Raw genomic sequence first — 25,534 nt, 5'->3', positions numbered from 1 at the left:
TCCACTAAATGAGGGAATAATATGTGTGAGGGTACCCCAGGAGAGTTCCAAATGTGTTTGGGTAGAATATATATCCCATTGGGGTAAAATTGAAAAAAGTTGAAAAAATTTTTTTCTTGGACTTAGTCATTTTTCCGGCGTTTATCAGAGTTTCAGATAGGGGAAATGTCAGTGAGCATTCCGATTTCAGTTCCAGAGCGATTCGCCCAATGACTCCTTGATATTTAGTCGTTTTCAGCCAATTTTCTGGATTTTTGAAAATTTCACTTTTTTGTGAAAATATCCACTAAATGAGGGAATAATATGTGTGAGGGTACCCCAGGAGAGTTCCAAATGTGTGTGGGTAGAATATATATCCCACGGGGGTAAAATTGAAAAAAGTTTAAAAAATTTTTTTTTTGGACTTAGTCATTTTTCCGGCGTTTATCAGACTTTCAGATAGGGGAAATGTCAGTGAGCGTTCCGATTTCAGTTCCAGAGCGATTCGCGCAATGACTCCTTGATATTTAGTCGTTTTCAGCCAATTTTCTGGATTTTTGAAAATTTCACTTTTTTGTGAAAATATCCACTAAATGAGGAAATAATATGTGTGAGGGTACCCCAGGAGAGTTCCAAATGTGTGTGGGTAGAATATATATCCCACGGGGGTAAAATTGAAAAAAGTTAAAAAAAAATTTTTTTTGGACTTAGTCATTTTTCCGGCGTTTATCAGACTTTCAGATAGGGGAAATGTCAGTGAGCATTCCGATTTCAGTTCCAGAGCGATTCGCCCAATGACTCCTTGATATTTAGTCGTTTTCAGCCAATTTTCTGGATTTTTGAAAATTTCACTTTTTTGTGAAAATATCCACTAAATGAGGGAATAATATGTGTGAGGGTACCCCAGGAGAGTTCCAAATGTGTGTGGGTAGAATATATATCCCACGGGGGTAAAATTGAAAAAAGTTGAAAAAATTTTTTTCTTGGACTTAGTCATTTTTCCGGCGTTTATCAGACTTTCAGATAGGGGAAATGTCAGTGAGCATTCCGATTTCAGTTCCAGAGTGATTCGCCCAATGACTCCTTGATATTTAGTCGTTTTCAGCCAATTTTCTGGATTTTTGAAAATTTCACTTTTTTGTGAAAATATCCACTAAATGAGGGAATAATATGTGTGAGGGTACCCCAGGAGAGTTCCAAATGTGTGTGGGTAGAATATATATTCCACGGGGGTAAAATTAAAAAAAGTTGAAAAAAAATTTTTTTTGGACTTAGTCATTTTTCCGGCGTTTATCAGACTTTCAGATAGGGGAAATGTCAGTGAGCGTTCCGATTTCAGTTCCAGAGCGATTCGCCCAATGAGTCCTTGATATTTAGTCGTTTTCAGCCAATATTTTGGATTTTTGAAAATTTCACTTTTTTGTGAAAATATCCACTAAATGAGGGAATAATATGTGTGAGGGTACCCCAGGAGAGTTCCAAATGTGTGTGGGTAGAATATATATCCCACGGGGGTAAAATTGAAAAAAGTTTAAAAATTTTTTTTTTTTGGAATTAGTCATTTTTCCGGCGTTTATCAGACTTTCAGATAGGGGAAATGTGAGTGAGCGTTCCGATTTCAGTTCCAGAGCGATTCGCCCAATGAGTCCTTGATGTTTAGTCGTTTTCAGCCAATATTTTGGATTTTTGAAAATTTCACTTTTTTGTGAAAATATCCACTAAATGAGGGAATAATATGTGTGAGGGTACCCCAGGAGAGTTCCAAATGTGTTTGGGTTGAATATATATCCCACGGGGGTAAAATTGAAAAAAGTTAAAAAAATTTTTTTTTTTGGACTTAGTCATTTTTCCGGCGTTTATCAGACTTTCAGATAGGGGAAATGTCAGTGAGCATTCCGATTTCAGTTCCAGAGCGATTCGCCCAATGACTCCTTGATATTTAGTCGTTTTCAGCCAATTTTCTGGATTTTTGAAAATTTCACTTTTTTGTGAAAATATCCACTAAATGAGGGAATAATATGTGTGAGGGTACCCCAGGAGAGTTCCAAATGTGTGTGGGTAGAATATATATCCCACGGGGGTAAAATTGAAAAAAGTTGAAAAAAATTTTTTCTTGGACTTAGTCATTTTTCCGGCGTTTATCAGACTTTCAGATAGGGGAAATGTCAGTGAGCATTCCGATTTCAGTTCCAGAGCGATTCGCCCAATGACTCCTTGATATTTAGTCGTTTTCAGCCAATTTTCTGGATTTTTGAAAATTTCACTTTTTTGTGAAAATATCCACTAAATGAGGGAATAATATGTGTGAGGGTACCGCAGGAGAGTTCCAAATGTGTGTGGGTAGAATATATATCCCACGGGGGTAAAATTGAAAAAAGTTTAAAAATTTTTTTTTTTTGGAATTAGTCATTTTTCCGGCGTTTATCAGACTTTCAGATAGGGGAAATGTGAGTGAGCGTTCCGATTTCAGTTCCAGAGCGATTCGCCCAATGAGTCCTTGATATTTAGTCGTTTTCAGCCAATATTTTGGATTTTTGAAAATTTCACTTTTTTGTGAAAATATCCACTAAATGAGGGAATAATATGTGTGAGGGTACCCCAGGAGAGTTCCAAATGTGTTTGGGTAGAATATATATCCCACGGGGGTAAAATTGAAAAAAGTTGAAAAAATTTTTTTCTTGGACTTAGTCATTTTTCCGGCGTTTATCAGACTTTCAGATAGGGCAACTGTCAGTGAGCATTCCGATTTCAGTTCCAGAGCGATTCGCCCAATGACTCCTTGATATTTAGTCGTTTTCAGCCAATTTTCTGGATTTTTGAAAATTTCACTTTTTTGTGAAAATATCCACTAAATGAGGGAATAATATGTGTGAGGGTACCCCAGGAGAGTTCCAAATGTGTGTGGGTAGAATGTATATTCCACGGGGGTAAAATTAAAAAAAGTTGAAAAAAAATTTTTTTTGGACTTAGTCATTTTTCCGGCGTTTATCAGACTTTCAGATAGGGGAAATGTCAGTGAGCGTTCCGATTTCAGTTCCAGAGCGATTCGCCCAATGAGTCCTTGATATTTAGTCGTTTTCAGCCAATATTTTGGATTTTTGAAAATTTCACTTTTTTGTGAAAATATCCACTAAATGAGGGAATAATATGTGTGAGGGTACCCCAGGAGAGTTCCAAATGTGTGTGGGTAGAATATATATTCCACGGGGGTAAGATTGAAAAAAGTTAAAAAAAATTTTTTTTTGGACTTAGTCATTTTTCCGGCGTTTATCAGACTTTCAGATAGGGCAAATGTCAGTGAGCATTCCGATTTCAGTTCCAGAGCGATTCGCCCAATGACTCCTTGATATTTAGTCGTTTTCAGCCAATTTTCTGGATTTTTGAAAATTTCACTTTTTTGTGAAAATTTCCACTAAATGAGGGAATAATACGTGTGAGGGTACCCCAGGAGAGTTCCAAATGTGAGTGGGTAGAATATATATCCCACGGGGGTAAAATTGAAAAAAGTTTAAAAAATTTTTTTTTTGAACTTAGTCATTTTTACGGCGTATATCAGACTTTCAGATAGGGGAAATGTCAGTGAGCATTCCGATTTCAGTTCCAGAGCGATTCGCCCAATGACTCCTTGATATATAGTCGTTTTCAGCCAATTTTCTGGATTTTTGAAAATTTCACTTTTTTGTGAAAATATCCACTAAATGAGGGAATAATATGTGTGAGGGTACCCCAGGAGAGTTCCAAATGTGTTTGGGTAGAATATATATCCCACGGGGGTAAAATTGAAAAAAGTTGAAAAATTTTTTTTCTTGGACTTAGTCATTTTTCCGGCGTTTATCAGACTTTCAGATAGGGGAAATGTCAGTGAGCATTCCGATTTCAGTTCCAGAGCGATTCGCCCAATGACTCCTTGATATTTAGTCGTTTTCAGCCAATTTTCTGGATTTTTGAAAATTTTACTTTTTTGTGAAAATATCTACTAAATGAGGGAATAATATGTGTGAGGGTACCCCAGGAGAGTTCCAAATGTGTGTGGGTAGAATATATATCTCACGGGGGTAAAATTAAAAAAAGTTGAAAAAAAATTTTTTTTGGACTTAGTCATTTTTCCGGCGTTTATCAGACTTTCAGATAGGGGAAATGTGAGTGAGCGTTCCGATTTCAGTTCCAGAGCGATTCGCCCAATGAGTCCTTGATATTTAGTCGTTTTCAGCCAATATTTTGGATTTTTGAAAATTTCACTTTTTTGTGAAAATATCCACTAAATGAGGGAATAATATGTGTGAGGGTACCCCAGGAGAGTTCCAAATGTGTGTGGGTAGAATATATATCCCACGGGGGTAAAATTGAAAAAAGTTGAAAAAATTTTTTTCTTGGACTTAGTCATTTTTCCGGCGTTTATCAGACTTTCAGATAGGGCAACTGTCAGTGAGCATTCCGATTTCAGTTCCAGAGCGATTCGCCCAATGACTCCTTGATATTTAGTCGTTTTCAGCCAATTTTCTGGATTTTTGAAAATTTCACTTTTTTGTGAAAATATCCACTAAATGAGGGAATAATATGTGTGAGGGTACCCCAGGAGAGTTCCAAATGTGTGTGGGTAGAATATATATTCCACAGGGGTAAAATTAAAAAAAGTTGAAAAAAAATTTTTTTTGGACTTAGTCATTTTTCCGGCGTTTATCAGACTTTCAGTTAGGGGAAATGTCAGTGAGCGTTCCGATTTCAGTTCCAGAGCGATTCGCCCAATGAGTCCTTGATATTTAGTCGTTTTCAGCCAATATTTTGGATTTTTGAAAATTTCACTTTTTTGTGAAAATATCCACTAAATGAGGGAATAATATGTGTGAGGGTACCCCAGGAGAGTTCCAAATGTGTGTGGGTAGAATATATATCTCACGGGGGTAAAATTAAAAAAAGTTGAAAAAAATATTTTTTTGGACTTAGTCATTTTTCCGGCGTTTATCAGACTTTCAGATAGGGGAAATGTCAGTGAGCATTCCGATTTCAGTTCCAGAGCGATTCGCCCAATGACTCCTTGATATTTAGTCGTTTTCAGCCAATTTTCTGGATTTTTTAAAATTTCACTTTTTTGTGAAAATATCCACTAAATGAGAGAATAATATGTGTGAGGGTACCCCAGGAGAGTTCCAAATGTGTGTGGGTAGAATATATATCCCACGGGGTAAAATTGAAAAAAGTTTAAAAAATTTTTTTTTTGGACTGTCATTTTTCCGGCGTTTATCAGACTTTCAGATAGGGCAAAAGTCAGTGAGCATTCCGATTTCAGTTCCAGAGCGATTCGCCCAATGAGTCCTTGATATTTAGTCGTTTTCAGCCAATATTTTGGATTTTTGAAAATTTCACTTTTTTGTGAAAATATCCACTAAATGAGGAAATAATATGTGTGAGGGTACCCCAGGAGAGTTCCAAATGTGTGTGGGTAGAATATATATCTCACGGGGGTAAAATTAAAAAAAGTTGAAAAAAAATTTTTTTTGGACTCAGTCATTTTTCCGGCGTTTATCAGACTTTCAGATAGGGGAAATGTGAGTGAGCGTTCCGATTTCAGTTCCAGAGCGATTCGCCCAATGAGTCCTTGATATTTAGTCGTTTTCAGCCAATATTTTGGATTTTTGAAAATTTCACTTTTTTGTGAAAATATCCACTAAATGAGGGAATAATATGTGTGAGGGTACCCCAGGAGAGTTCCAAATGTGTGTGGGTAGAATATATATCCCACGGGGGTAAAATTGAAAAAAGTTGAAAAAAATTTTTTCTTGGACTTAGTCATTTTTCCGGCGTTTATCAGACTTTCAGATAGGGCAACTGTCAGTGAGCATTCCGATTTCAGTTCCAGAGCGATTCGCCCAATGACTCCTTGATATTTAGTCGTTTTCAGCCAATTTTCTGGATTTTTGAAAATTTCACTTTTTTGTGAAAATATCCACTAAATGAGGGAATAATATGTGTGAGGGTACCCCAGGAGAGTTCCAAATGTGTGTGGGTAGAATATATATCCCACGGGGGTAAATTGAAAAAAGTTTAAAAAATTTTTTTTTTGGACTTGGTCATTTTTCCGGCGTTTATCAGACTTTCAGATAGGGGAAATGTCAGTGAGCGTTCCGATTTCAGTTCCAGAGCGATTCGCCCAATGACTCCTTGATATTTAGTCGTTTTCAGCCAATTTTCTGGATTTTTGAAAATTTCACTTTTTTGTGAAAATATCCACTAAATGAGGGAATAATATGTGTGAGGGTACCCCAGGAGAGTTCCAAATGTGTGTGGGTAGAATATATATCCCATGGGGTTAAAATTGAAAAAAATTAAAAAAATTTTTTTTTTGGACTTAGTCATTTTTCCGGCGTTTATCAGACTTTCAGATAGGGGAAATGTCAGTGAGCGTTCCGATTTCAGTTCCAGAGCGATTCGCCCAATGAGTCCTTGATATTTAGTCGTTTTCAGCCAATTTTCTGGATTTTTGAAAATTTCACTTTTTTGTGAAAATATCCACTAAATGAGGGAATAATATGTGTGAGGGTACCCCAGGAGAGTTCCAAATGTGTGTGGGTAGAATATATATTCCACGGGGGTAAGATTGAAAAAAGTTAAAAAAATTTTTTTTTTGGACTTAGTCATTTTTCCGGCGTTTATCAGACTTTCAGATAGGGCAAATGTCAGTGAGCATTCCGATTTCAGTTCCAGAGCGATTCGCCCAATGAGTCCTTGATATTTAGTCGTTTTCAGCCAATATTTTGGATTTTTGAAAATTTCACTTTTTTGTGAAAATATCCACTAAATGAGGAAATAATATGTGTGAGGGTACCCCAGGAGAGTTCCAAATGTGTGTGGGTAGAATATATATCTCACGGGGGTAAAATTAAAAAAAGTTGAAAAAAAATTTTTTTTGGACTCAGTCATTTTTCCGGCGTTTATCAGACTTTCAGATAGGGGAAATGTGAGTGAGCGTTCCGATTTCAGTTCCAGAGCGATTCGCCCAATGAGTCCTTGATATTTAGTCGTTTTCAGCCAATATTTTGGATTTTTGAAAATTTCACTTTTTTGTGAAAATATCCACTAAATGAGGGAATAATATGTGTGAGGGTACCCCAGGAGAGTTCCAAATGTGTGTGGGTAGAATATATATCCCACGGGGGTAAAATTGAAAAAAGTTGAAAAAATTTTTTTCTTGGACTTAGTCATTTTTCCGGCGTTTATCAGACTTTCAGATAGGGCAACTGTCAGTGAGCATTCCGATTTCAGTTCCAGAGCGATTCGCCCAATGACTCCTTGATATTTAGTCGTTTTCAGCCAATTTTCTGGATTTTTGAAAATTTCACTTTTTTGTGAAAATATCCACTAAATGAGGGAATAATATGTGTGAGGGTACCCCAGGAGAGTTCCAAATGTGTGTGGGTAGAATATATATCCCACGGGGGTAAAATTGAAAAAAGTTTAAAAAATTTTTTTTTTGGACTTGGTCATTTTTCCGGCGTTTATCAGACTTTCAGATAGGGGAAATGTCAGTGAGCGTTCCGATTTCAGTTCCAGAGCGATTCGCCCAATGACTCCTTGATATTTAGTCGTTTTCAGCCAATTTTCTGGATTTTTGAAAATTTCACTTTTTTGTGAAAATATCCACTAAATGAGGGAATAATATGTGTGAGGGTACCCCAGGAGAGTTCCAAATGTGTGTGGGTAGAATATATATTCCACGGGGGTAAAATTAAAAAAAGTTGAAAAAAAATTTTTTTTGGACTTAGTCATTTTTCCGGCGTTTATCAGACTTTCAGTTAGGGGAAATGTCAGTGAGCGTTCCGATTTCAGTTCCAGAGCGATTCGCCCAATGAGTCCTTGATATTTAGTCGTTTTCAGCCAATATTTTGGATTTTTGAAAATTTCACTTTTTTGTGAAAATATCCACTAAATGAGGGAATAATATGTGTGAGGGTACCCCAGGAGAGTTCCAAATGTGTGTGGGTAGAATATATATCTCACGGGGGTAAAATTAAAAAAAGTTGAAAAAAATATTTTTTTGGACTTAGTCATTTTTCCGGCGTTTATCAGACTTTCAGATAGGGGAAATGTCAGTGAGCATTCCGATTTCAGTTCCAGAGCGATTCGCCCAATGACTCCTTGATATTTAGTCGTTTTCAGCCAATTTTCTGGATTTTTTAAAATTTCACTTTTTTGTGAAAATATCCACTAAATGAGGGAATAATATGTGTGAGGGTACCCCAGGAGAGTTCCAAATGTGTGTGGGTAGAATATATATCCCACGGGGTAAAATTGAAAAAAGTTTAAAAAATTTTTTTTTTGGACTGTCATTTTTCCGGCGTTTATCAGACTTTCAGATAGGGCAAAAGTCAGTGAGCATTCCGATTTCAGTTCCAGAGCGATTCGCCCAATGAGTCCTTGATATTTAGTCGTTTTCAGCCAATATTTTGGATTTTTGAAAATTTCACTTTTTTGTGAAAATATCCACTAAATGAGGAAATAATATGTGTGAGGGTACCCCAGGAGAGTTCCAAATGTGTGTGGGTAGAATATATATCTCACGGGGGTAAAATTAAAAAAAGTTGAAAAAAAATTTTTTTTGGACTCAGTCATTTTTCCGGCGTTTATCAGACTTTCAGATAGGGGAAATGTGAGTGAGCGTTCCGATTTCAGTTCCAGAGCGATTCGCCCAATGAGTCCTTGATATTTAGTCGTTTTCAGCCAATATTTTGGATTTTTGAAAATTTCACTTTTTTGTGAAAATATCCACTAAATGAGGGAATAATATGTGTGAGGGTACCCCAGGAGAGTTCCAAATGTGTGTGGGTAGAATATATATCCCACGGGGGTAAAATTGAAAAAAGTTGAAAAAAATTTTTTCTTGGACTTAGTCATTTTTCCGGCGTTTATCAGACTTTCAGATAGGGCAACTGTCAGTGAGCATTCCGATTTCAGTTCCAGAGCGATTCGCCCAATGACTCCTTGATATTTAGTCGTTTTCAGCCAATTTTCTGGATTTTTGAAAATTTCACTTTTTTGTGAAAATATCCACTAAATGAGGGAATAATATGTGTGAGGGTACCCCAGGAGAGTTCCAAATGTGTGTGGGTAGAATATATATCCCACGGGGGTAAATTGAAAAAAGTTTAAAAAATTTTTTTTTTGGACTTGGTCATTTTTCCGGCGTTTATCAGACTTTCAGATAGGGGAAATGTCAGTGAGCGTTCCGATTTCAGTTCCAGAGCGATTCGCCCAATGACTCCTTGATATTTAGTCGTTTTCAGCCAATTTTCTGGATTTTTGAAAATTTCACTTTTTTGTGAAAATATCCACTAAATGAGGGAATAATATGTGTGAGGGTACCCCAGGAGAGTTCCAAATGTGTGTGGGTAGAATATATATTCCACGGGGGTAAGATTGAAAAAAGTTAAAAAAATTTTTTTTTTGGACTTAGTCATTTTTCCGGCGTTTATCAGACTTTCAGATAGGGCAAATGTCAGTGAGCATTCCGATTTCAGTTCCAGAGCGATTCGCCCAATGAGTCCTTGATATTTAGTCGTTTTCAGCCAATATTTTGGATTTTTGAAAATTTCACTTTTTTGTGAAAATATCCACTAAATGAGGAAATAATATGTGTGAGGGTACCCCAGGAGAGTTCCAAATGTGTGTGGGTAGAATATATATCTCACGGGGGTAAAATTAAAAAAAGTTGAAAAAAAATTTTTTTTGGACTCAGTCATTTTTCCGGCGTTTATCAGACTTTCAGATAGGGGAAATGTGAGTGAGCGTTCCGATTTCAGTTCCAGAGCGATTCGCGCAATGAGTCCTTGATATTTAGTCGTTTTCAGCCAATATTTTGGATTTTTGAAAATTTCACTTTTTTGTGAAAATATCCACTAAATGAGGGAATAATATGTGTGAGGGTACCCCAGGAGAGTTCCAAATGTGTGTGGGTAGAATATATATTCCACGGGGGTAAGATTGAAAAAAGTTAAAAAAAATTTTTTTTTGGACTTAGTCATTTTTCCGGCGTTTATCAGACTTTCAGATAGGGCAAATGTCAGTGAGCATTCCGATTTCAGTTCCAGAGCGATTCGCCCAATGACTCCTTGATATTTAGTCGTTTTCAGCCAATTTTCTGGATTTTTGAAAATTTCACTTTTTTGTGAAAATTTCCACTAAATGAGGGAATAATACGTGTGAGGGTACCCCAGGAGAGTTCCAAATGTGAGTGGGTAGAATATATATCCCACGGGGGTAAAATTGAAAAAAGTTTAAAAAATTTTTTTTTTGAACTTAGTCATTTTTACGGCGTATATCAGACTTTCAGATAGGGGAAATGTCAGTGAGCATTCCGATTTCAGTTCCAGAGCGATTCGCCCAATGACTCCTTGATATATAGTCGTTTTCAGCCAATTTTCTGGATTTTTGAAAATTTCACTTTTTTGTGAAAATATCCACTAAATGAGGGAATAATATGTGTGAGGGTACCCCAGGAGAGTTCCAAATGTGTGTGGGTAGAATATATATCTCACGGGGGTAAAATTAAAAAAAGTTGAAAAAAATATTTTTTTGGACTTAGTCATTTTTCCGGCGTTTATCAGACTTTCAGATAGGGCAACTGTCAGTGAGCATTCCGATTTCAGTTCCAGAGCGATTCGCCCAATGACTCCTTGATATTTAGTCGTTTTCAGACAATTTTCTGGATTTTTGAAAATTTCACTTTTTTGTGAAAATATCCACTAAATGAGGGAATAATATGTGTGAGGGTACCCCAGGAGAGTTCCAAATGTGTGTGGGTAGAATATATATCCCACGGGGGTAAAATTGAAAAAAGTTTAAAAAATTTTTTTTTTGGACTTGGTCATTTTTCCGGCGTTTATCAGACTTTCAGATAGGGGAAATGTCAGTGAGCGTTCCGATTTCAGTTCCAGAGCGATTCGCCCAATGACTCCTTGATATTTAGTCGTTTTCAGCCAATTTTCTGGATTTTTGAAAATTTCACTTTTTTGTGAAAATATCCACTAAATGAGGGAATAATATGTGTGAGGGTACCCCAGGAGAGTTCCAAATGTGTGTGGGTAGAATATATATCCCACGGGGTTAAAATTGAAAAAAATTTAAAAAATTTTTTTTTTGGACTTAGTCATTTTTCCGGCGTTTATCAGACTTTCAGATAGGGGAAATGTCAGTGAGCGTTCCGATTTCAGTTCCAGAGCGATTCGCCCAATGACTCCTTGATATTTAGTCGTTTTCAGCCAATTTTCTGGATTTTTGAAAATTTCACTTTTTTGTGAAAATATCCACTAAATGAGGGAATAATATGTGTGAGGGTACCCCAGGAGAGTTCCAAATGTGTGTGGGTAGAATATATATCTCACGGGGGTAAAATTAAAAAAAGTTGAAAAAAATATTTTTTTGGACTTAGTCATTTTTCCGGCGTTTATCAGACTTTCAGATAGGGCAACTGTCAGTGAGCATTCCGATTTCAGTTCCAGAGCGATTCGCCCAATGACTCCTTGATATTTAGTCGTTTTCAGACAATTTTCTGGATTTTTGAAAATTTCACTTTTTTGTGAAAATATCCACTAAATGAGGGAATAATATGTGTGAGGGTACCCCAGGAGAGTTCCAAATGTGTGTGGGTAGAATATATATCCCACGGGGGTAAAATTGAAAAAAGTTTAAAAAATTTTTTTTTTGGACTTGGTCATTTTTCCGGCGTTTATCAGACTTTCAGATAGGGGAAATGTCAGTGAGCGTTCCGATTTCAGTTCCAGAGCGATTCGCCCAATGACTCCTTGATATTTAGTCGTTTTCAGCCAATTTTCTGGATTTTTGAAAATTTCACTTTTTTGTGAAAATATCCACTAAATGAGGGAATAATATGTGTGAGGGTACCCCAGGAGAGTTCCAAATGTGTGTGGGTAGAATATATATCCCACGGGGTTAAAATTGAAAAAAATTTAAAAAATTTTTTTTTTGGACTTAGTCATTTTTCCGGCGTTTATCAGACTTTCAGATAGGGGAAATGTCAGTGAGCGTTCCGATTTCAGTTCCAGAGCGATTCGCCCAATGACTCCTTGATATTTAGTCGTTTTCAGCCAATTTTCTGGATTTTTGAAAATTTCACTTTTTTGTGAAAATATCCACTAAATGAGGGAATAATATGTGTGAGGGTACCCCAGGAGAGTTCCAAATGTGTGTGGGTAGAATATATATTCCACGGGGGTAAGATTGAAAAAAGTTAAAAAAATTTTTTTTTTGAACTTAGTCATTTTTCCGGCGTTTATCAGACTTTCAGATAGGGCAAATGTCAGTGAGCATTCCGATTTCAGTTCCAGAGCGATTCGCCCAATGACTCCTTGATATTTAGTCGTTTTCAGCCAATTTTCTGGATTTTTGAAAATTTCACTTTTTTGTGAAAATTTTCACTAAATGAGGGAATAATACGTGTGAGGGTACCCCAGGAGAGTTCCAAATGTGAGTGGGTAGAATATATATCCCACGGGGGTAAAATTGAAAAAAGTTTAAAAAATTTTTTTTTTGAACTTAGTCATTTTTACGGCGTATATCAGACTTTCAGATAGGGGAAATGTCAGTGAGCATTCCGATTTCAGTTCCAGAGCGATTCGCCCAATGACTCCTTGATATATAGTCGTTTTCAGCCAATTTTCTGGATTTTTGAAAATTTCACTTTTTTGTGAAAATATCCACTAAATGAGGGAATAATATGTGTGAGGGTACCCCAGGAGAGTTCCAAATGTGTGTGGGTAGAATATATATCTCACGGGGGTAAAATTAAAAAAAGTTGAAAAAAATATTTTTTTGGACTTAGTCATTTTTCCGGCGTTTATCAGACTTTCAGATAGGGGAAATGTCAGTGAGCATTCCGATTTCAGTTCCAGAGCGATTCGCCCAATGACTCCTTGATATTTAGTCGTTTTCAGCCAATTTTCTGGATTTTTGAAAATTTCACTTTTTTGTGAAAATATCCACTAAATGAGAGAATAATATGTGTGAGGGTACCCCAGGAGAGTTCCAAATGTGTGTGGGTAGAATATATATCCCACGGGGGTAAAATTGAAAAAAGTTTAAAAAATTTTTTTTTTGGACTGTCATTTTTCCGGCGTTTATCAGACTTTCAGATAGGGCAAAAGTCAGTGAGCGTTCCGATTTCAGTTCCAGAGCGATTCCCCCAATGACTCCTTGATATTTAGTCGTTTTCAGCCAATTTTCTGTATTTTTGAAAATTTCACTTTTTTGTGAAAATATCCACTAAATGAGGGAATAATATGTGCGAGGGTACCCCAGGAAAGTTCCAAATGTGTGTGGGTAGAATGTATATTCCACGGGGGTAAGATTGAAAAAAGTTAAAAAAAATTTTTTTTTGAACTTAGTCATTTTTACGGCGTATATCAGACTTTCAGATAGGGGAAATGTCAGTGAGCATTCCGATTTCAGTTCCAGAGCGATTCGCCCAATGACTCCTTGATATATAGTCGTTTTCAGCCAATTTTCTGGATTTTTGAAAATTTCACTTTTTTGTGAAAATATCCACTAAATGAGGGAATAATATGTGTGAGGGTACCCCAGGAGAGTTCCAAATGTGTGTGGGTAGAATATATATTCCACGGGGGTAAAATTAAAAAAAGTTGAAAAAAAATTTTTTTTGGACTTAGTCATTTTTCCGGCGTTTATCAGACTTTCAGTTAGGGGACATGTCAGTGAGCGTTCCGATTTCAGTTCCAGAGCGATTCGCCCAATGACTCCTTGATATTTAGTCGTTTTCAGCCAATTTTCTGGATTTTTGAAAATTTCACTTTTTTGTGAAAATATCCACTAAATGAGAGAATAATATGTGTGAGGGTACCCCAGGAGAGTTCCAAATGTGTGTGGGTAGAATATATATTCCACGGGGGTAAGATTGAAAAAAGTTAAAAAAAATTTTCTTTTGGACTTAGTCATTTTTCCGGCGTTTATCAGACTTTCAGATAGGGCAAATGTCAGTGAGCATTCCGATTTCAGTTCCAGAGCGATTCGCCCAATGACTCCTTGATATTTAGTCGTTTTCAGCCAATTTTCTGGATTTTTGAAAATTTCACTTTTTTGTGAAAATTTCCACTAAATGAGGGAATAATACGTGTGAGGGTACCCCAGGAGAGTTCCAAATGTGAGTGGGTAGAATATATATCCCACGGGGGTAAAATTGAAAAAAGTTTAAAAAATTTTTTTTTGAACTTAGTCATTTTTACGGCGTATATCAGACTTTCAGATAGGGGAAATGTCAGTGAGCATTCCGATTTCAGTTCCAGAGCGATTCGCCCAATGACTCCTTGATATATAGTCGTTTTCAGCCAATTTTCTGGATTTTTGAAAATTTCACTTTTTTGTGAAAATATCCACTAAATGAGGGAATAATATGTGTGAGGGTACCCCAGGAGAGTTCCAAATGTGTGTGGGTAGAATATATATCTCACGGGGGTAAAATTAAAAAAAGTTGAAAAAAATATTTTTTTGGACTTAGTCATTTTTCCGGCGTTTATCAGGCTTTCAGATAGGGCAACTGTCAGTGAGCATTCCGATTTCAGTTCCAGAGCGATTCGCCCAATGACTCCTTGATATTTAGTCGTTTTCAGCCAATTTTCTGGATTTTTGAAAATTTCACTTTTTTGTGAAAATATCCACTAAATGAGGGAATAATATGTGTGAGGGTACCCCAGGAGAGTTCCAAATGTGTGTGGGTAGAATATATATCCCACGGGGCTAAAATTGAAAAAAGTTTAAAAAATTTTTTTTTTGGACTTGGTCATTTTTCCGGCGTTTATCAGACTTTCAGATAGGGGAAATGTCAGTGAGCGTTCCGATTTCAGTTCCAGAGCGATTCGCCCAATGACTCCTTGATATTTAGTCGTTTTCAGCCAATTTTCTGGATTTTTGAAAATTTCACTTTTTTGTGAAAATATCCACTAAATGAGGGAATAATATGTGTGAGGGTACCCCAGGAGAGTTCCAAATGTGTGTGGGTAGAATATATATCCCACGGGGTTAAAATTGAAAAAAATTTAAAAAAATTTTTTTTTGGACTTAGTCATTTTTCCGGCGTTTATCAGACTTTCAGATAGGGGAAATGTCAGTGAGCGTTCCGATTTCAGTTCCAGAGCGATTCGCCCAATGACTCCTTGATATTTAGTCGTTTTCAGCCAATTTTCTGGATTTTTGAAAATTTCACTTTTTTGTGAAAATATCCACTAAATGAGGGAATAATATGTGTGAGGGTACCCCAGGAGAGTTCCAAATGTGTGTGGGTAGAATATATATCCCACGGGGGTAAAATTGAAAAAAGTTTAAAAAATTTTTTTTTTGAACTTAGTCATTTTTACGGCGTATATCAGACTTTCAGATAGGGGAAATGTCAGTGAGCATTCCGATTTCAGTTCCAGAGAGATTCGCCCAATGACTCCTTGATATATAGTCGTTTTCAGCCAATTTTCTGGATTTTTGAAAATTTCACTTTTTTGTGAAAATATCCACTAAATGAGGGAATAATATGTGTGAGGGTACCCCAGGAGAGTTCCAAATGTGTGTGGGTAGAATATATATCTCACGGGGGTAAAATTAAAAAAAGTTGAAAAAAATATTTTTTTGGACTGTCATTTTTCCGGCGTTTATCAGACTTTCAGATAGGGGAAATGTCAGTGAGCATTCCGATTTCAGTTCCAGAGCGATTCGCCCAATGACTCCTTGATATTAAGTCGTTTTCAGCCAATTTTCTGGATTTTTGAAAATTTCACTTTTTTGTGAAAATATCCACTAAATGAGAGAATAATATGTGTGAGGGTACCCCAGGAGAGTTCCAAATGTGTGTGGGTAGAATATATATCCCACGGGGGTAAAATTGAAAAAAGTTTAAAAAATTTTTTTTTTGGACTGTCATTTTTCCGGCGTTTATCAGACTTTCAGATAGGGCAAAAGTCAGTGAGCGTTCCGATTTCAGTTCCAGAGCGATTCGCCCAATGACTCCTTGATATTTAGTCGTTTTCAGCCAATTTTCTGGATTTTTGAAAATTTCACTTTTTTGTGAAAATATCCACTAAATGAGGGAATAATATGTGCGAGGGTACCCCAGGAAAGTTCCAAATGTGTGTGGGTAGAATATATATTCCACAGGGGTAAGATTGAAAAAAGTTAAAAATTTTTTTTTTTGGACTTAGTCTTTTTTCCGGCGTTTATCAGACTTTCAGATAGGGCAAATGTCAGTGAGCATTCCGATTTCAGTTCCAGAGCGATTCGCCCAATGAGTCCTTGATATTTAGTCGTTTTCAGCCAATTTTCTGGATTTTTGAAAATTTCACTTTTTTGTGAAAATTTCCACTAAATGAGGGAATAATATGTGTGAGGGTACCCCAGGAGAGTTCCAAATGTGTGTGGGTAGAATATATATCTCTCGGGGGTAAAATTAAAAAAAGTTGAAAAAAATGTTTTTTTGGACTTAGTCATTTTTCCGGCGTTTATCAGACTTTCAGATAGGGGAAATGTCAGTGAGCATTCCGATTTCAGTTCCAGAGCGATTCGCCCAATGACTCCTTGATATTTAGTCGTTTTCAGCCAATTTTCTGGATTTTTGAAAATTTCACTTTTTTGTGAAAATATCCACTAAATGAGAGAATAATATGTGTGAGGGTACCCCAGGAGAGTTCCAAATGTGTGTGGGTAGAATATATATCCCACGGGGGTAAAATTGAAAAAAGTTAAAAAAAATTTTTTTTCGGACTGTCATTTTTCCGGCGTTTATCAGACTTTCAGATAGGGGAAATGTCAGTGAGCGTTCCGATTTCAGTTCCAGAGCGATTCGCCCAATGAGTCCTTGATATTTAGTCGTTTTCAGCCAATATTTTGGATTTTTGAAAATTTCACTTTTTTGTGAAAATATCCACTAAATGAGGGAATAATATGTGTGAGGGTACCCCAGGAGAGTTCCAAATGTGTGTGGGTAGAATATATATCCCACGGGGGTAAAATTGAAAAAAATTGAACAAATTTTTTTTTGGACTTAGTCATTTTTCCGGCGTTTATCAGACTTTCAGATAGGGGAAATGTCAGTGAGCGTTCTGATTTCAGTTCCAGAGCGATTCGCCCAATGAGTCCTTGATATTTAGTCGTTTTCAGCCAATTTTCTGGATTTTTGAAAATTTCACTTTTTTGTGAAAATATCCACTAAATGAGGGAATAATATGTGTGAGGGTACCCCAGGAGAGTTCCAAATGTGTGTGGGTAGAATATATATCTCTCGGGGGTAAAATTAAAAAAAGTTGAAAAAAATATTTTTTTGGACTTAGTCATTTTTCCGGCGTTTATCAGACTTTCAGATAGGGGAAATGTCAGTGAGCATTCCGATTTCAGTTCCAGAGCGATTCGCCCAATTACTCCTTGATATTTAGTCGTTTTCAGCCAATTTTCTGGATTTTTGAAAATTTCACTTTTTTGTGAAAATATCCACTAAATGAGAGAATAATATGTGTGAGGGTACCCCAGGAGAGTTCCAAATGTGTGTGGGTAGAATATATATCCCACGGGGGTAAAATTGAAAAAAGTTTAAAAAATTTTTTTTTTGGACTGTCATTTTTCCGGCGTTTATCAGACTTTCAGATAGGGGAAATGTCAGTGAGCGTTCCGATTTCAGTTCCAGAGCGATTCGCCCAATGAGTCCTTGATATTTAGTCGTTTTCAGCCAATATTTTGGATTTTTGAAAATTTCACTTTTTTGTGAAAATATCCACTAAATGAGGGAATAATATGTGTGAGGGTACCCCAGGAGAGTTCCAAATGTGTGTGGGTAGAATATATATCTCACGGGGGTAAAATTAAAAAAAGTTGAAAAAAATATTTTTTTGGACTTAGTCATTTTTCCAGCGTTTATCAGACTTTCAGATAGGGGAAATGTCAGTGAGCATTCCGATTTCAGTTCCAGAGCGATTCGCCCAATGACTCCTTGATATTTAGTTGTTTTCAGCCAATTTTCTGGATTTTTGAAAATTTCACTTTTTTGTGAAAATATCCACTAAATGAGGGAATAATATGTGTGAGGGTACGCCAGGAGAGTTCCAAATGTGAGTGGGTAGAATATATATCACACGGGGGTAAAATTGAAAAAAGTTTAAAAATTTTTTTTTTTGGACTTAGTCATTTTTACGGCGTATATCAGACTTTCAGATAGGGGAAATGTCAGTGAGCATTCCGATTTCAGTTCCAGAGCGATTCGCCCAATGAGTCCTTGATATTTAGTCGTTTTCAGCCAATTTTCTGGATTTTTGAAAATTTCACTTTTTTGTGAAAATATCCACTAAATGAGGGAATAATATGTGTGAGGGTACCCCAGGAGAGTTCCAAATGTGTATGGGTAGAATATATATCCCACGGGGGTAAAATTGAAAAAAGTTGAAAAAATTTTTTTCTTGGACTTAGTCATTTTTCCGGCGTTTATCAGACTTTCAGATAGGGGAAATGTCAGTGAGAGTTCGGTTTTCAGTTCCAGAGCGATTCTCCCAATGAGTACTTGTTATTTAGTTGTTTTCAGCCAATTTTCTGGATTTTTGAAAATTTCACTTTTTTGTGAAAATATCCACTAAATGAGGGAATAATATGTGTGAGGGAACCCCAGGAGAGTTCCAAATGTGTGTGGGTAGAATATATATCTCTCGGGGGTAAAATTAAAAAAAGTTGAAAAAAATTTTTTTTTTGGACTTAGTCATTTTTCCGGCGTTTATCAGACTTTCAGATAGGGCAAATGTCAGTGAGCATTCCGATTTCAGTTCCAGAGCGATTCGCCCAATGAGTCCTTGATATTTAGTCGTTTTCAGCCAATTTTCTGGATTTTTGAAAATTTCACTTTTTTGTGAAAATTTCCACTAAATGAGGGAATAATATGTGTGAGGGTACCCCAGGAGAGTTCCAAATGTGAGTGGGTAGAATATATATCCCACGGGGGTAAAATTGAAAAAAGTTTAAAAAATTTTTTTTTTGAACTTAGTCATTTTTACGGCGTATATCACACTTTCAGATAGGGGAAATGTGAGTGAGCATTCCGATTTCAGTTCCAGAGCGATTCGCCCAATGAGTCCTTGATATTTATTTGTTTTCTGCCAATTTTCTGGATTTTTGAAAATTTCACTTTTTTGTGAAAATATCCACTAAATGAGGGAATAATATGTGTGAGGGTACCCCAGGAGAGTTCCAAATGTGTGTGGATAGAATATATATTCCACGGGGGTAAAATTGAAAAAAATTGAAAAATTTTTTTTTTTGGACTTAGTCATTTTTTCGGCGTTTATCAGACTTTCAGATAGGGGAAATGTCAGTGAGAGTTCTGTTTTCAGTTCCAGAGCGATTCTCCCAATGAGTACTTGTTATTTAGTTGTTTTCAGCCAATTTTCTGGATTTTTGAAAATTTCACTTTTTTGTGAAAATATCCACTAAATGAGGGAATAATATGTGTGAGGGTACCCTAGGAGAGTTCCAAATGTGTGTGGGTAGAATATATATCCCACGGGGGTAAAATTGAAAAAAGTTGAAAACACTTTTTTCTTGGACTTAGTCATTTTTCCGGCGTTTATCAGACTTTCAGATAGGGCAAATGTCAGTGAGCGTTCCGATTTAAGTTCCAGAGCGATTCTCCCAATGAGTCCTTGATATTTAGTCGTTTTGAGCCAATTTTCTGGATTTTTGAAAATTTCACTTTTTTGTGAAAATATCCACTAAATGAGGGAATAATATGTGTGAGGGTATCCCAGGAGAGTTCCAAATGTGTGTGGATAGAATATTTATCCCATGGGGGTAAAATTGAAAAAAATTTTTTTTGGACTTAGTCATTTTTCCGGCGTTTATCAGACTTTCAGATAGGGGAAATGTGAGTGAGCATTCCGATTTCAGTTCCAGAGCGATTCGCCCAATGACTCCTTGATATTTAGTCGTTTTCAGCCAATTTTCTGGATTTTTGAAAAATTCACTTTTTTGTGAAAATATCCACTAAATGAGAGAATAATATGTGTGAGGGTACCCCAGGAGAGTTCCAAATGTGTGTGGGTAGAATATATATCCCACGGGGGTAAAATTGAAAAAAGTTTAAAAAATTTTTTTTTTGGACTGTCATTTTTCCGGCGTTTATCAGACTTTCAGATAGGGGAAATGTCAGTGAGCGTTCCGATTTAAGTTCCAGAGCGATTTGCCCAATGACTCCTTGATATTTAGTCGTTTTCAGCCAATTTTCTGGATTTTTGAAAATTTCACTTTTTTGTGAAAATATCCACTAAATGAGGGAATAATATGTGTGAGGGTACCCCAGGAAAGTTCCAAATGTGTGTGGGTAGAATATATATTCCACGGGGGTAAGATTGAAAAAAGTTAAAAAAAATTTTTTTTTGGACTTAGTCATTTTTCCGGCGTTTATCAGACTTTCAGATAGGGCAAATGTCAGTGAGCATTCCGATTTCAGTTCCAGAGCGATTCGCCCAATGAGTCCTTGATATTTATTTGTTTTCAGCCAATTTTCTGGATTTTTGAAAATTTCACTTTTTTGTGAAAATATCCACTAAATGAGGGAATAATATGTGTGAGGGTACCCCAGGAGAGTTCCAAATGTGTGTGGATAGAATATATATTCCACGGGGGTAAAATTGAAAAAAGTTGAAAAATTTTTTTTTTTGGACTTAGTCATTTTTTCGGCGTTTATCAGACTTTCAGATAGGGGAAATGTCAGTGAGAGTTCTGTTTTCAGTTCCAGAGCGATTCTCCCAATGAGTACTTGTTATTTAGTTGTTTTCAGCCAATTTTCTGGATTTTTGAAAATTTCACTTTTTTGTGAAAATATCCACTAAATGAGGGAATAATATGTGTGAGGGTACCCTAGGAGAGTTCCAAATGTGTGTGGGTAGAATATATATCCCACGGGGGTAAAATTGAAAAAAGTTGAAAACACTTTTTTCTTGGACTTAGTCATTTTTCCGGCGTTTATCAGACTTTCAGATAGGGCAAATGTCAGTGAGCGTTCCGATTTAAGTTCCAGAGCGATTCTCCCAATGAGTCCTTGATATTTAGTCGTTTTGAGCCAATTTTCTGGATTTTTGAAAATTTCACTTTTTTGTGAAAATATCCACTAAATGAGGGAATAATATGTGTGAGGGTATCCCAGGAGAGTTCCAAATGTGTGTGGATAGAATATTTATCCCATGGGGGTAAAATTGAAAAAAATTTTTTTTGGACTTAGTCATTTTTCCGGCGTTTATCAGACTTTCAGATAGGGCAAATGTCAGTGAGCATTCCGATTTCAGTTCCAGAGCGATTCGCCCAATGAGTCCTTGATATTTAGTCGTTTTCAGACAATATTTTGGATTTTTGAAAATTTCACTTTTTTATGAAAATATCCACTAAATGAGGGAATAATATGTGTGAGGCTACCCCAGAAGAGTTACAAATGTGTGTGGGTAGAATATATATCCCACGGGGGTAAAATTGAAAAAAGTTGAAAACACTTTTTTCTTACACTTAGTCATTTTTCCGGCGTTTATCAGACTTTCAGATAGGGCAAATGTCAGTGAGCATTCCGATTTAAGTTCCAGAGCGATTCTCCCAATGAGTCCTTGATATTTAGTCGTTTTGAGCCAATTTTCTGGATTTTTGAAAATTTCACTTTTTTGTGAAAATATCCACTAAATGAGGGAATAATATGTGTGAGGGTATCCCAGGAGAGTTCCAAATGTGTGTGGGTAGAATATTTATCCCACGGGGGTAAAATTGAAAAAAGTTGAAAACACTTTTTTCTTGGACTGTCATTTTTCCGGCGTTTATCAGACTTTCAGATAGGGGAAATGTCAGTGAGCGTTCCGATTTCAGTTCCAGAGCGATTCTCCCAATGAGTCCTTGATATTTAGTCGTTTTCAGCCAATATTTTGGATTTTTGAAAATTTCACTTTTTTGTGAAAATATCCACTAACTGAGGGAATAAAATGTCTGAGGGTACCCTAGGAGAGTTCCAAATGTGTGTGGGTAGAATATATATCCCACGGGGGTAAAATTGAAAAAAGTTGAAAACACTTTTTTCTTGGACTTAGTCATTTTTCCGGCGTTTATCAGACTTTCAGATAGGGCAAATGTCAGTGAGCGTTCCGATTTAAGTTCCAGAGCGATTCTCCCAATGAGTCCTTGATATTTAGTCGTTTTGAGCCAATTTTCTGGATTTTTGAAAATTTCACTTTTTTGTGAAAATATCCACTAAATGAGGGAATAATATGTGTGAGGGTATCCCAGGAGAGTTCCAAATGTGTGTGGATAGAATATTTATCCCATGGGGGTAAAATTGAAAAAAATTTTTTTTGGACTTAGTCATTTTTCCGGCGTTTATCAGACTTTCAGATAGGGCAAATGTCAGTGAGCATTCCGATTTCAGTTCCAGAGCGATTCGCCCAATGAGTCCTTGATATTTAGTCGTTTTCAGACAATATTTTGGATTTTTGAAAATTTCACTTTTTTATGAAAATATCCACTAAATGAGGGAATAATATGTGTGAGGGTACCCCAGGAGAGTTCCAAATGTGTGTGGGTAGAATATATATCTCACGGGGGTAAAATTAAAAAAAGTTGAAAAAAATATTTTTTTGGACTTAGTCATTTTTCCAGCGTTTATCAGACTTTCAGATAGGGGAAATGTCAGTGAGCATTCCGATTTCAGTTCCAGAGCGATTCGCCCAATGACTCCTTGATATTTAGTCCTTTTCAGCCAATTTTCTGGATTTTTGAAAATTTCACTTTTTTGTGAAAATATCCACTAAATGAGAGAATAATATGTGTGAGGGTACCCCAGGAGAGTTCCAAATGTGTGTGCGTAGAATATATATCCCACGGGGGTAAAATTGAAAAAAATTGAACAAATTTTTTTTTGGACTTAGTCATTTTTCCGGCGTTTATCAGACTTTCAGATAGGGGAAATGTGAGTGAGCATTCCGATTTCAGTTCCAGAGCGATTCGCCCAATGAGTCCTTGATATTTAGTTGTTTTCAGCCAATTTTCTGGATTTTTGAAAATTTCACTTTTTTGTGAAAATATCCACTAAATGAGGGAATAATATGTGTGAGGGTACGCCAGGAGAGTTCCAAATGTGAGTGGGTAGAATATATATCACACGGGGGTAAAATTGAAAAAAGTTTAAAAATTTTTTTTTTTGGACTTAGTCATTTTTACGGCGTATATCAGACTTTCAGATAGGGGAAATGTCAGTGAGCATTCCGATTTCAGTTCCAGAGCGATTCGCCCAATGAGTCCTTGATATTTAGTCGTTTTCAGCCAATTTTCTGGATTTTTGAAAATTTCACTTTTTTGTGAAAATATCCACTAAATGAGGGAATAATATGTGTGAGGGTACCCCAGGAGAGTTCCAAATGTGTATGGGTAGAATATATATCCCACGGGGGTAAAATTGAAAAAAGTTGAAAAAATTTTTTTCTTGGACTTAGTCATTTTTCCGGCGTTTATCAGACTTTCAGATAGGGGAAATGTCAGTGAGAGTTCGGTTTTCAGTTCCAGAGCGATTCTCCCAATGAGTACTTGTTATTTAGTTGTTTTCAGCCAATTTTCTGGATTTTTGAAAATTTCACTTTTTTGTGAAAATATCCACTAAATGAGGGAATAATATGTGTGAGGGAACCCCAGGAGAGTTCCAAATGTGTGTGGGTAGAATATATATCTCTCGGGGGTAAAATTAAAAAAAGTTGAAAAAAATTTTTTTTTTGGACTTAGTCATTTTTCCGGCGTTTATCAGACTTTCAGATAGGGCAAATGTCAGTGAGCATTCCGATTTCAGTTCCAGAGCGATTCGCCCAATGAGTCCTTGATATTTAGTCGTTTTCAGCCAATTTTCTGGATTTTTGAAAATTTCACTTTTTTGTGAAAATTTCCACTAAATGAGGGAATAATATGTGTGAGGGTACCCCAGGAGAGTTCCAAATGTGAGTGGGTAGAATATATATCCCACGGGGGTAAAATTGAAAAAAGTTTAAAAAATTTTTTTTTTGAACTTAGTCATTTTTACGGCGTATATCACACTTTCAGATAGGGGAAATGTGAGTGAGCATTCCGATTTCAGTTCCAGAGCGATTCGCCCAATGAGTCCTTGATATTTATTTGTTTTCTGCCAATTTTCTGGATTTTTGAAAATTTCACTTTTTTGTGAAAATATCCACTAAATGAGGGAATAATATGTGTGAGGGTACCCCAGGAGAGTTCCAAATGTGTGTGGATAGAATATATATTCCACGGGGGTAAAATTGAAAAAAATTGAAAAATTTTTTTTTTTGGACTTAGTCATTTTTTCGGCGTTTATCAGACTTTCAGATAGGGGAAATGTCAGTGAGAGTTCTGTTTTCAGTTCCAGAGCGATTCTCCCAATGAGTACTTGTTATTTAGTTGTTTTCAGCCAATTTTCTGGATTTTTGAAAATTTCACTTTTTTGTGAAAATATCCACTAAATGAGGGAATAATATGTGTGAGGGTACCCTAGGAGAGTTCCAAATGTGTGTGGGTAGAATATATATCCCACGGGGGTAAAATTGAAAAAAGTTGAAAACACTTTTTTCTTGGACTTAGTCATTTTTCCGGCGTTTATCAGACTTTCAGATAGGGCAAATGTCAGTGAGCGTTCCGATTTAAGTTCCAGAGCGATTCTCCCAATGAGTCCTTGATATTTAGTCGTTTTGAGCCAATTTTCTGGATTTTTGAAAATTTCACTTTTTTGTGAAAATATCCACTAAATGAGGGAATAATATGTGTGAGGGTATCCCAGGAGAGTTCCAAATGTGTGTGGATAGAATATTTATCCCATGGGGGTAAAATTGAAAAAAATTTTTTTTGGACTTAGTCATTTTTCCGGCGTTTATCAGACTTTCAGATAGGGGAAATGTGAGTGAGCATTCCGATTTCAGTTCCAGAGCGATTCGCCCAATGACTCCTTGATATTTAGTCGTTTTCAGCCAATTTTCTGGATTTTTGAAAAATTCACTTTTTTGTGAAAATATCCACTAAATGAGAGAATAATATGTGTGAGGGTACCCCAGGAGAGTTCCAAATGTGTGTGGGTAGAATATATATCCCACGGGGGTAAAATTGAAAAAAGTTTAAAAAATTTTTTTTTTGGACTGTCATTTTTCCGGCGTTTATCAGACTTTCAGATAGGGGAAATGTCAGTGAGCGTTCCGATTTAAGTTCCAGAGCGATTTGCCCAATGACTCCTTGATATTTAGTCGTTTTCAGCCAATTTTCTGGATTTTTGAAAATTTCACTTTTTTGTGAAAATATCCACTAAATGAGGGAATAATATGTGTGAGGGTACCCCAGGAAAGTTCCAAATGTGTGTGGGTAGAATATATATTCCACGGGGGTAAGATTGAAAAAAGTTAAAAAAATTTTTTTTTTGGACTTAGTCATTTTTCCGGCGTTTATCAGACTTTCAGATAGGGCAAATGTCAGTGAGCATTCCGATTTCAGTTCCAGAGCGATTCGCCCAATGAGTCCTTGA

This window comes from Phyllobates terribilis, unplaced genomic scaffold, assembly GCF_046119375.1.
Source record: "Phyllobates terribilis strain yellow unplaced genomic scaffold, ASM4611937v1 Scaffold_2__4_contigs__length_985480577, whole genome shotgun sequence".
NCBI lineage: Eukaryota > Metazoa > Chordata > Amphibia > Anura > Dendrobatidae > Phyllobates > Phyllobates terribilis.
The sequence above is the reverse complement of the archived record's forward strand: the minus strand, read 5'-3'. Positions refer to the sequence as shown.